This window comes from Plecotus auritus (genome assembly GCF_963455305.1).
Source record: "Plecotus auritus genome assembly, chromosome: 1".
In the NCBI taxonomy this organism is placed as follows: Eukaryota; Metazoa; Chordata; class Mammalia; order Chiroptera; family Vespertilionidae; genus Plecotus; species Plecotus auritus.
This window is the reverse complement of record NC_137770.1, coordinates 27,105,004-27,117,309: the sequence shown is the minus strand read 5'-3', so window position 1 is coordinate 27,117,309 and position 12,306 is coordinate 27,105,004. Positions and strand designations below refer to the sequence as shown.

The 12,306-nt window shown below is 46.6% G+C and overlaps 2 protein-coding genes across 2 annotated transcripts in view; one reads left to right on the top strand and one right to left on the bottom strand.

Moving 5' to 3' along the window:
• Positions 1-12,306, bottom strand: part of HEATR4 (HEAT repeat containing 4) — a gene marked incomplete at its 3' end in the record, with an annotated part of 81,800 nt that overhangs the window by 54,146 nt on the left and 15,348 nt on the right. The window lies entirely within an intron of this gene.
• The window catches only part of RIOX1 (ribosomal oxygenase 1), a 59,177-nt gene that overhangs the window by 40,070 nt on the left and 6,801 nt on the right, over positions 1-12,306 (top strand). The gene's annotated exons all lie outside the window — the stretch shown is intronic.

Sequence of the window (12,306 nt, the reverse complement as noted above, 5' to 3'; positions counted from 1 at the left end):
GGTCTCTGAGTTTGCAAGACCGCCATGCAGGCCTTCCCTGAGCTTGTCAGGTCAGCATGTGGCCCCTTTCGTCCACAGTATTGAAAAGAAAAATAAATAAATAAATCTTTAGCCCTAGCCAGTTTGGCTCAGTGGAAAGAGCGATGGCCTGTGAACTGAAGGGTCCTGGGTTCAGTTCTGGTCAGGGGCATATACCAAGTTTGCAGGCTGGTCCTGGCCCTGGTTGGGACTCGTGTGGAGGCAATCAATCGGTGTGTCTCTCACATCAGTGTTTCTGTGACTCTCCTTCTCCCTTCCATTCTCTCTAAAACTCAATGGAAAAATATCCTTAGGTGAGGATAGGAAGGAAGGAGGGAAGGGAGGAAGGAAGGGAGGGAGGGAGGGAGGAAGGAAAGAAAGAAAGAGGGAAAGAAAGATAAGCCTTTGTTGTAGTGTACCCCGAATCCCACAAAGGACACCTCAAAAAGTCAAATTATGGAATTATTTATTCAAAGGCTGGTGGCTACGAAGGGCAACAGCGCTCCAAATCTCACAGCACCGAAATGCTCGCCACATCTGGCTTATATAGGCAGAATATCACAAAGGTATCGATTATATCTTTGGGTTTGGAATGAGGAACCAGGTTTGCACAAAGCAGTTACAGAACCAAAATTGAGCAAGTTAGTTATCTATAAAGATTAAGTATAGTTTTGGGTCTACGGATCACTGAATCAACAGAAACACATTATCTGTAGCCACTGAGGCAATTTAGGGTAATTGTGCTGTCCTGGTGTCGGGACCACTGAGTCAACCGAAAGGCATTATCTGTAGCTACTGAGACAATTTAGGATAATTGTGCTGTCCTGGTCTCGGGACCACTGAGTCAACCGAAACACATTATCTGGAGCCACTGAGGCAATTTAGGGTAATTGTGCTGTCCTGGTCTCGGGACCACTGAGTCAACCGAAAGGCATTATCTGTAGCTACTGAGACAATTTAGGATAATTGTGCTGTCCTGGTTTCCAGGTACAGAAGAATGTGCTTCCATAATCAGTAAGATCACAATCAATGGGATATTCAAACCATCATCCATGGAGTATTCAATCCATTGGGATAGCATACATAAGTTCAGAAAATCAAAATAACTTTTCTATTGTTTTAGCAAGCAAATAAGTACAGAACCCAAAACAGCAGGGTTAAAGTTAAAGTTAAACTACAGTTTCTACCTGAGATGATTGCTACCATACTTCACCTTTAGGTCTGTGCAGCTCAGTATTTCCCCCACAGGAGTTCTTAAGTCCTGTAGAGTCTTGGCAAAGCAGGAAACACATGAACCCAGCTCTGGCATGCTTCAGTCTTTGGGGTCTTTTCCATTCCCCTTTCATCTCTGTCCCTACTTAATCTGCTTCCTTTACACAGTTCAATTCCACCTCCCCTGCTCCCCAGATCCTGGCTAGATTATCAACAAATTCTACTCTTTTTATAAGGGGACTCTTCATGTCTTGTTTTGTTTTGTTTTTAAATCCTCACCAGGGGATATATTTCTCATTGATTTCTAGAGAGAGTGGAAGGAGGGAGGAGAGGGAGAGGGGGAGAGAGAGAGAGAGAAACATGGACTTGAGAGAGACACATTGATTGGTTGTCTCCCGCACACATCCTTACGGGGGCTGCAGAACCTGCAACAGAGGTACATGACCTTGAACAGGAATTGAACCTGAGATCCTTGGCAGACCGATGCTCTAACCAGTGAGCAAACAGTCCAGGGCCATAACCTGTACTTTTTTAAAAAAAAATATGTAGAGATTGTAAATGGCTTCATATATATATATTGATTTCAGAGAGGAAGGGAGAGGGAGAAAGAAAGATAGAAACATTAATGATGAGAGAATCACGGATTGGCTGCATCCTGCAAGCCCCTGTACTTCGGATCGACCCTGCAACTCGGGCATGTGCCCTTGACTAGGATCAAACCCAGGACCCTTCAGGCTGATGCTCTATCCACTGAGCCAAACCAGCTAGCACCATGTCCTGTATTTTTTAAAAATATATTTTATTGATTTTTTTTACAGAGAGGAAGGGAGAGGGATAGAGAGTTAGAAACATTGATGAGAGAGAAACATCTATCAGCTGCCTCCCGCACACTCCCTACTGGGGATGTGCCCGCAACCGAGGTACATGCCCTTGACCAGAATCGAACCTGGGACCCTTTAGTGTGCAGGCCGATGCTCTATCCACTGAGCCAAACCGGTCAGGGCCATATCCTGTATTTTTAATAGTAAAATTTCAGGCTAGCAGGTTACTGTTTTTCAGAAGTCCTGACAGCAGGGAAGATTTCTGGGCATAAAGTTCTGTCTTTTTTTTCCCCCAAAAGTTTTTATTGTCAGTGATAGCTGTAAACTTTATACAATAATCTATTTTATTAAGTTTATTGGGGTAACATTGGTTAATAAGTTTCAAGTGTACAATTCTATAATACATCATCTGTATATCACATTGTGAGCTCACCACCCAAAGTCAAGTCTCTTTCCATGACCATATATTTGACTCCTTTACCCTCTTCAGCCTAGGTTCAGTCTTTCTAGCTGAACTAGGACCATGCTATTCAGGCCATCTTGTACTGATCAGCCTGACCACTGATTTTAGTACTTTGGCTCAGAACCTGGGACCCTTACAAAAAGGTTAAAGGGCATGTTCTTTGAAATGAAAAGACTAAAAGACTTTTTAAAAAATTAAATATTACAACTTTGCCTAAGGTTCCTAAAATTACACAGAATTACCACGTGATCCAGCAATTCCACTCTGGGTATATACCAAAAAGATTTAAAAACAGAGCTCATAGATATTTGTATACCCATGTTCATAGCATCATATTCACAACAGTCAAGAGGTATCCAACAATGGATAAGTGGAAAACAAAATGTGAGATTTTATATATATATATATATATATATATATATATATATATATACACACACACGCACACACACACACACACACACACACACACACGAGAATATTACTCAGCCTTAAAAAGGAATGAAATTCTTATGTATGCTACACATATGGATGAACCTGGAAGTCATGATAAGTGAAATAAAGCCAGACACAAGAGGACAAATACTGTATGACTCCACTTATATGAGGTACCTAAAATAGTTAAATTTATAGACAGTGGAATTGCATGGGCTGGCAGGAGGGAAGGGGAAGGAATGGGGAGTTATCATTTAATGGGTACAGAGTTTGTTTGGATGATGAAATAGTTTAGGAGATGGATAGTGGTGATGGTTGCACAACAATGTAAATGTACTTAATTAACTATACATTTTAAAGTGGTAAACTTAAGCCCTAACCGGTTTGACTCAGTGGATAAAGTGTTGGCCTGTGGACTGAAAGTTCCCAGGTTTGATCCTGGTCAAGGGCATGAACCTTGGTTGTGGGCACATCCACGGTAGGAGGTGTACAGGAGGCAGCTGATCGATATTTCTCTCTCATCGATGTTTTTGACCCTCTATCCCTCTCCCTTCCTCTCTGTAAAAAATCAATAAAATATATTTTTAAAAAATAAAATAAAATGGTAAACTTTGTGTATTACCACTATTTTTTTAAAAAACCCTATCTATATATATAAAAGCCTAAGTGACTAGACTACCTAACGACTGAGTGACAGGTCGACCAGTTGCTATGACACGCACTGACCACCAGGGGGCAGACGCTTAATGCAGGAACTGCCCCCTGGAGGTCAGTGCGCTCCCACAGGGGGAGCGCCACTAAGCTGACTGAGAGGCGCCAGATGCAGGGCTCATGGCTAGCTGCTGCAGCCCAAAGACCGCAGAGGAGTGGCAGCGCAGCAGTGGCGGCAGGCGCAGTGGGGCCGGGATGAGCAGGAGTGGCAGGCAGGAGCAGCTGGTGGCATTGGACTGCTGGTTTTGGCCGATCCCCACAGGCCATGCCGAGGGACTCCACTGGTGCACAAATCCATGCACTGGGCCTCTAGTCCTATATAATAAAGAGGTAATATGCAAATTGACCCTCATGCCGTAACACCATCACAAGATGGCTGTGCCGCCCAGCCCCACCCCTGATCAGCCTCTCCCACCCCAATTGAGGGTGGGGTGTCTAGCCAACCCCCCTACTCCCCCATGGCCCCTCACCTTGGCTGGCCACGCCCCCACGCTTTCCTGGGGCTCGGGGTACCCCAGCCAGGCTGTAGGCACAGCGTTGGTCAGAGGCCAAGGTCCTTATGTCCCTGGCCTAGAGAGTCCAGAAAACCTCAGCAGTGACCAAAGACCAAGACTGAGTGGAAAGGTCCCTGCTGGGACTTATGGCTCAAAGTGCCAGGTGGAGGCAGAGCGTCTTGAACCTGCAACCTGAGCATCTGCACACCAAGCCTTGGGGCACACCACGCCGGTGGCGCCTGTGTGTGAAAGGGGGAAAGCTGGGAGCTGGGGTGCAGAGCTGGGAGGGGCCTAGAGACTTTGGGAGCAGCCCCCCTACTGAGGTTGCTGTAACCCACACGCTCGGGCTTGGTCAAAGCCCCTGGTCAGCTTTGCCACTTGCCTTCCAGTTGCGGCTAGCCCGAGCCGGATGGCGTTGCACTCAGAGAAGCAGCTGTCACTGGGCTCAGTTAAATAAGAGAAATCAAAAAGCCAAGTGTAAATATCCTCCAGGCCCCTTCCTACAAGGAGGGCTGGGGATGGGGGTAAAGGAAAACGGCTGCATCTCTGTATTTTATAATGAAAAGGCTTCTGCTATGTAGAGAGGAGAGCTGATTCGTTTCTAGCAACACCTGGTGTGTTCCCTGCCCCAGCCCTGAAGCCTGACAACACCTAGCAAAGGTGTGTCTGCACAGCCATGTTGGCCTGGTTCCTGGAACATTGGGAGCAAGTTTAAGCTGCATTGATTAAAAAAAAAAAAAAAAAAAAAAAGATTGAAAAACACCTCTTTGTACTCAAATTGCACTATAAAATGCAGATTACAGCTTCTGATTTTGTCTTCTGTGTTGATTTTGAGGCAGAGTGCAAATAGGTTCATGGAAAAAGCAGAAAAAATCAAAGGGAAAGGGAGAGGATTCTGCCATCCACAGCACTGAACGTTGTTTTTTGTTTTTTATTGTTATTTTTCCTTCTGTTCTTCAAGTCAGTATATGCCATTTAAACCACTTTATGGTGTTAGGTAATGAGGTAATGCTTCCTCTATTAAGAGCAAGCAGCAATGCCTTTCCTAGGAGTCACATACATTTAATCCATTCAAATGGAGCATACTGAGTGGAGAGAATGGTATGTGTCATTATATAAAGAACTTGGCATTATGATGCTATCTAGATGGAGATCTTATTTATTTTGCAATTTAGAGAACGTAGACAAATCAGGCATTGAAAATGAATGTGCATGCTTAAGTGCGTGACATTATTTTCATCCGTAACGACCAAACGACTGGTGACCAAGAGGTGCATTGACCGGTCCCGCGGTGTGGCGGGTCTGGGGTCTCACGGCACAACGGGTCTGGGTGAGGCTGCATGGTGCGGGCCCGGGCCGGGGGACCTGAGCCGCACCCCCTGCCTCAGCACCGGGACATGAGGCTGCGTCTCCCACACGGTGGGGCTTGACAGGGGTGGGGCCGGCCAGGTCTTGGTGTCACACACTGGAGGTGGGGCCAGCCAGACACTTCTATTATAGAGAAAGGGCAAATAGCAATGTTAAAATATTTCCTCTAATTAATTCTCTTTTATTTTATTTATTTTATTTATTTAAAAATATATCTTAATGATTTTTCACAGAGAGGAAGGGAGAGGGGTAGAGAGTTAGAAACATCGATGAGAGAGAAACATTGATCAGCTGCCTCCTGCACACTCCCCACTGGGGATGTGCCCGCAACCAAGGTATATATGCCCTTGACCGGAATCAAACCCGGGACCCCTCAGTCCCCAGGCCGACGCTCTAGCCACTGAGCCAAATCGGTTAGGGCAAATTAATTCTCTTTTAATGTGCACAAATTTCGTGCACCGGAACACTAGTTTAATTATAATAGCCATGGTTTTTTTTTCTGATAGAAATACTAGAAACACTAAAATTCCCACTCCTAACTACTGTGCATGCATTCAACTATTGGTCCACTGACAAAATGATAGCATTCATGAACTGGTATTGGTGGGGAAATATTAATAAGACTGCAAAGATTGCCTACCTGACTTGTCCCACTTATCCAAAATACAACCCAGGGAAGCCTGTTTGCACTGCTCCTGGATATTTTAAATTGACTAATGGACTATTCAAGGTTTGACAAATGGATGTCACACAGCTTTCCTGCCACATTGGCAAAAATATATTTTAGGCCCCGGCCAGTGTGGCCAACTGATTAGTGTCAGCTCTTGCACCAGAGGGTCACAGGTTCGATTCCCAGTCAAGAGCATGTATCTGGATTGCAGGTTCGATGCCCATCCTGGTTGTTTCTCTCTCTCTCTCCCTACAAATCAATGAAAAAAATATCCTCAGGTGAGGATTAACACACACACACACACACACACACACACACACACATATATTTCAGCCTGGTGCATGAAATTCATCCATGGGGGGATCCCCTAGCCCAGCCTGCACCCTCTCCAATCGGGGACACCTTGGGGGATGTCTGACTGTCCAGCAGTGGGACATCCCTCTCACAATCCGGGACCGCTGGCTCCTAACCACTCACCTGCCAGGCTGCCTGATTGTCCCTAATGGCCACTGCCTGCCAGCCTTATCGCCCCTAACTGCCCCTCCTGCCAACCTAATCACCCCTAACCACCTCTGTCTGCCGGCCTGATAGCTGTAACTGCCCCCTCTGTCGGCCTGGAAGCCCCTCACTGCCCCCTCAACCCCCCGCTGGCCTGGTTGTCCCCAACTGCCCCCACTGCCGGCCTGGTCACCCCTAACTACCCCACCGGCTGGCCTGGTAGCCCCACACAGCCTGCTATTCGGCTGTTGTATGAAGGCGTCCCAACCAAGTTACATATTACCCTTTTATTAGTATAGATATTTTTTCTCCTTAGTCATGGTGTGTCTGTTTTCTCACTGGACTGAAGATTTTCCCTACTGCCTCTTGTGTGGCTGACATGCTTTTGGAAAAGTTTATCCCTACCTGGGGAACCCTTCTTGAACTCCATAGTGATCGGGGAACTCATTTTAGCCATCAGGTGCTTTGACAAGTCTATGCCTCAACCTCAGGTTTAGTTGAATGGATTAATGGCATTATTAAGACTCAACTGGCAAAATTCGGAGAGACCCTCCAAGTACCTTGGCCAAAAGCATTGCCCTTGGTCCTTCTAAATCTCAGATTCATCCTCTTTGGAACTCATAAACTGCCACCCTTTGAGATAGTGACAGGACACCCAATGCACCTGGTCCCTGCCTCTTTTGATCCACAGCTGATAAGAAGAAATATACTTCAATATTGTAAAGCCTAATTGCCTCTATCAAAATTAACCATGTTTAGCCGAAACCGGTTTGGCTCAGTGGATAGAGCGTCGGCCTGCGGACTGAAGGGTCCCAGGTTCGATTCCAGTCGGGGGCACATACCTTGGTTGCGGGCACATCCCCAGTAGGAGGAGTGCAGGAGGCAGCTGATCGATGTTTCTCTCTCATCGATGTTTCTAACTCTCTATCCCTCTCTCTTCCTCTCTGTAAAAAATCAATAAAATATATTTTAAAAAAAAAATTAACCATGTTTGGTGCACTCTCCCTCCTGGGAGCACATCCTTGTTTTCCCTTCCACCTCTTCTTCCCCCACAGGCATGCATCTCCTAAACTCTAGGGGGCCCCAGGAAATTTGCAACTAGGGGAGCAATGGACAGCAGCAGCTCATACTGAGCTAACCCCTTTGAACCGCTCCCAAAGACACCCTTTTCTCTGTCATTTCAGGGAGCCAAAGCAGCCCACCAGAGGCTCACATCCCGCCTAGCCTCTCTCCTATTACTTCCTCTACCCTAGGCACTTCCTTATTTCACTGTCCCAGCTTTAATAAACAGACTCTCAAAAAAAAAAAAAAAGCCCTGGCCTGTGTGGCTCCGTTGGTTGAGTGTTGTCCCATACACTGCTCAATTTCCAGTCAGGGCACATGCCCGGGTTGTGGGTGGGATCCCCTGTCAGGGTGCATACAGGAGGCAACAGACAGATGTTTCTCTCTCTCCCTCTTCTCTCAAATCAATGAAAATATATTTAAATAATAATAATAATAATAATAATAATAATAATAATAATAATAAATAACCAGAGAGTTGGCGCGAGGTCTGAACGTTGGCTGAGGCTGTTGTGGCTGTTCCCTGAGGCCGCTGGAGCCCCAACCGGTCCAGCTGGCTAGGCCTCCTCAGCGGCCAGGAGGTGCACAGGCCCCCAGGTGGCTGGAGGGCTGGACTCAGCAACTGGCAGCAGAGGAGGCGCTGAAGGGGCAGAAAGTGCAGGTGGGTGGTGGGGAGCCAGAGGGTGTTTGGGGAGGGGAGAGGGCCGTTGGGGGGCCGGGAGGTGATGAAAGTAAAGTCAGAGACTGAGAAAGGAACAGCTTTGGGAACTCAAAGGCGATAGGGAGGGAGTCTGAAGAAGCGTGAAAACTGGAGTTTGGGGAGGGCGGAGAGAAAATGGGGGCGGAAGGGAGGACGACTGGAGGGACAGCAGGTTTCCAGGTATGGGGTGAGGACTATGCTCTGATGAGTGTGATCCAGCAGACTCCTCAGGACCTCAGAGCCCTGTGAGGCGGCAGGAGGAGAGGTTAAAGTGGTGGGCAAAGGGGGGCAAGAAGAGCACCTAAAATAATGTCAACATTAAAAATGGAAGACTAAGGAAAAAAAGAAAAGACTGAAGTCTTAGGAAAGTTCTCATCCTGAGGAGCTGCCAGCTTGCAGGCCATCTGAAGGAACCAGGACCTTCAGGGGGTAAATAGAAGACGGGAAAGGGAGCTGGCCTAATATTTATTGAGCATCCACTGGCTGCCAGATACTGTATTAATATGCATTATATGTATCATCACCCTAATGGGAATGAGGAAACCGAGGTTGATACTACCCCGGGTGTGCCCAACTGGGAAGGCTTGGAAATCACACCCAGGTTTGTCACATATATGAGGTTCTGTGTTAGTCATTACAAAGGAACAAAAGTATGAGATAATCCTTAATGTTTATTGAGCATTTTATGCTGGGCATTGTGCTAAGTATTTCAGATATGTTATCTTGTTTGGTACAACTCTATGTGGGAGGAAGAATAATGATACAGACACTAAAGGCAGGCTTCTTGCTCTAAAGTGGCTTACAGTTTAAGGGGAAGAAAAGAGGTGCACTTTGGTGGAGTATTACATGCCTTACTATTTTTTTAAATATATTTTTTATTTCAGAAAGGAAGGGAGAAGGATAAAGAGATAGAAACATCAGTGATGAGATAGAATCATTGATCGGCTGCCTCCTGTACGCCCCCTACTGGGGTTTAGCCCAAAACCGGGACATGTGCCCTGGACTAGAATTGAACCCAGGACCCTTCAAGCCACAGGCCGAGATTCTATCCATTGCGCCAAACCGGCTAGGGCTACATGTCTCATTAATGGCAGGTACTCATAAAAATGCAGTGACATAGATACTGCCATTATCTCTGTTTTAAAGATGAAAAAAATGAGGCTTAGGTTAAGAAATTTACTCAAGTAAGCAAGGCTTCAAGCCCAATTCTTACTGCTACAGAGGCCAGTGCTCTTACCGTTTACAAGGCAGAATAATAGGACCAGGTGAGTGGTTTCAAGCGAAATGTGACTTTGGAGGCAAGAGAGATTATTATGATTTGGGATTAACAAGGAAAATTTAACTGAGGAGGTAGAAAGGGATTTGAGATTAGCCAGGTATGTTGAATTTGGATAGTCTGGACAATAGTCTCAAGACCAAATGGTTAACCTAATCTAAACCATGAGTGACAGTCCTGTGGGTGGCTACAGCTTGCTTGACTAAAACCCATTGAGCACTGTTAAAAAAAATTTTAAACCATGTTCTGATAGAACACTCTTCACAGTGCTCTCCAGGGAGACAGAGACCTTAAGCAACACACTTTGCCCCTCCCAGGTCCATGAAAGAGCATTTCTCTCCTTTGTGTCTCTGGACTTGCAGTGGTTAACCTTTAGACTGCATGTCTCAAATTACAAGTTTCTGTTGTTCCTGATTAAAGCTATTTTGCTGGAGAAATATCTGGCTCTCTATTTTGTCAAATGTGAAATAAAATGAAGTCACTTGTGTTAAGGAGCTTTAAAATGGAGCTGAGAAGCCATTAAAGAAATGGGTCTTAAGCACGTCCTTACTGGACAGAACATGAACTTTTGAAATAGGCAAAACTATAAATATTCTAGGATGCTGTAAGAACACCTGCAACTCCTACAGAGATGGACTTTTTACCTCGAGAGAGCTTTAGCAATTAATTTTGTTTAGCCAAGGTTAGTTTTCTGTCACCAGCACCAATTTAAATTCTTTATGAATGACTTACGCAAACTCCCTATTTGCCTTTAAAAATCCCCTGACTGCCCTAGCTGGTTTGGCTCAGTGGATAGACTGCAGGGGTGGGCAAACTTTTTTTTTTTTTTTTAATATATTTTATTGATTTTTTTACAGAGAGGAAGGAAGAGTGATAGATAGTCAGACACATCGATCGGCTGCCTCCTGCACACCTCCCACTGGGGATGTGCCCACAACCAAGCTACATGCCCTTGACCGGAATCGAACCCGGGACCCCTCAGTCCGCAGGCTGACGCTCTATCCACTGAGCCAAACCGGTTTTGGCAAACTTTTTGACTCAAGGGCCACAATGGGTTCTTAAACTGGACCGGAGGGCCGGAACAAAAGCATGGATGGAGTGTTTGTGTGAACTAATATAAATTCAAAGTAAAGGAGCGGAGGGGAGAGCAAGAGAACAGGATAGAATAGCCGGATCCGGCCCACGGGCCGTAGTTTGCCCACGGCTGGGATAGAGCGTTAGCCTGCAGACTAAAGGGTCCCAGGTTCGATTCCAGCCAAGGGCACATGCCTGGGTTGTGGGCTTTATCCCCAGTGGGGGATGTGCAAGAGGCAGCCAATCAATGATTCTCTCTCATCATTGATGTTTCTATCTCTCCTTCCCTCTCCCTCTCTGAAATCAATAAAGATATATTTTTAAAAAATAATTAAAAAAAATAAAACCCCCCTGACTTCTCTGGCAGACACTTTGGGTTGCTACCTGAATCAGTGTGCCAGATTTGCAGCTCCTTTAAACCCCAAATAAATGCTTTTCTGTATTTTTGCCTCCTGACAATTTAGGTTACTAATTTGCTTGAGGTCAACAGGGGGCTTAAAGTATATACAGTTTGCAGATTTCTCTACTAAAAAGAATATCCTATATATTAAAGAAGTAATATGCAAATTGACCATCACACCCTCACAAGATGGCTGCCTATGACCAGGCCGGCAGGGGGGTTAGTGAGGGACGACCAAACGACTGAGCAGCAGGTTGTGTGGGGCGACCAGGCCGGCAGGGGGGCAGTTGGGAGCAACCAGGCCAGTGGGGGGGCGCAGTTGGGGGCGACCAGGCTGGCAGGGAGGCAGTAAGAGGCAACCAGGCCAGCGGGGGGGCAGTCAGGGGTGACCAGGCTGGCAGGGGGGCCAGTTAGGGGCAATTAGGCTGGCAGGGGGGCAGTGAGGGGTGACTAGGTCAATGGGGGGGGCAGTTGAGGGTGACCAGGCCGGCAGGGGGGGCAGTTAGGGGCAACCAGGCCGGCAGAGGGGGACAGTTGGGGGTGACCAGGCCAGCGGGGAGGGGGGGGCAGTAAGGGGTGACCAGGCTGGCAGGGGGGCGCAGTTAGGAGTGACCAGGCCAGCAGGGAGGGGGCAGTTGGGGGCGACCTGGCTGACAGATGTGGCACTTAGGTGTGATCAGGCTGGCACGCAGAGGCAGTGAGGGGCAACCAGGCAGGCAGGCAGGTGAGTGATTAGGAGCCAGCGGTCCAGGATTGTGAGAGGGGTCCCAGATTGGAGAGGGTGCAGGCTTGGCTGAGGGGACCACCCCCATCCCCGTGCACAAATTTCATGCACCGGGCCTCTAGTGAAATTATAAATGTAAAATCAAGTACAAGGTCTTGGAAGAGGCCTGAACTGAAGTTTGATGAAAAAATCCACCACAGAGTAAAATCTATAATTCATGAAAAAGTAGGAAAAGGTTTTCACCTCACATCCAGGGTGAGGAGGAGATACCATTTGCCTAGAAATAACATGAGAATCCAGTATATAACAATAATTATTACCTCATTTGGCTGTTTTTACTCACACAGTAATATGCCAGGCCCCTTAGATGTGGCATGGTG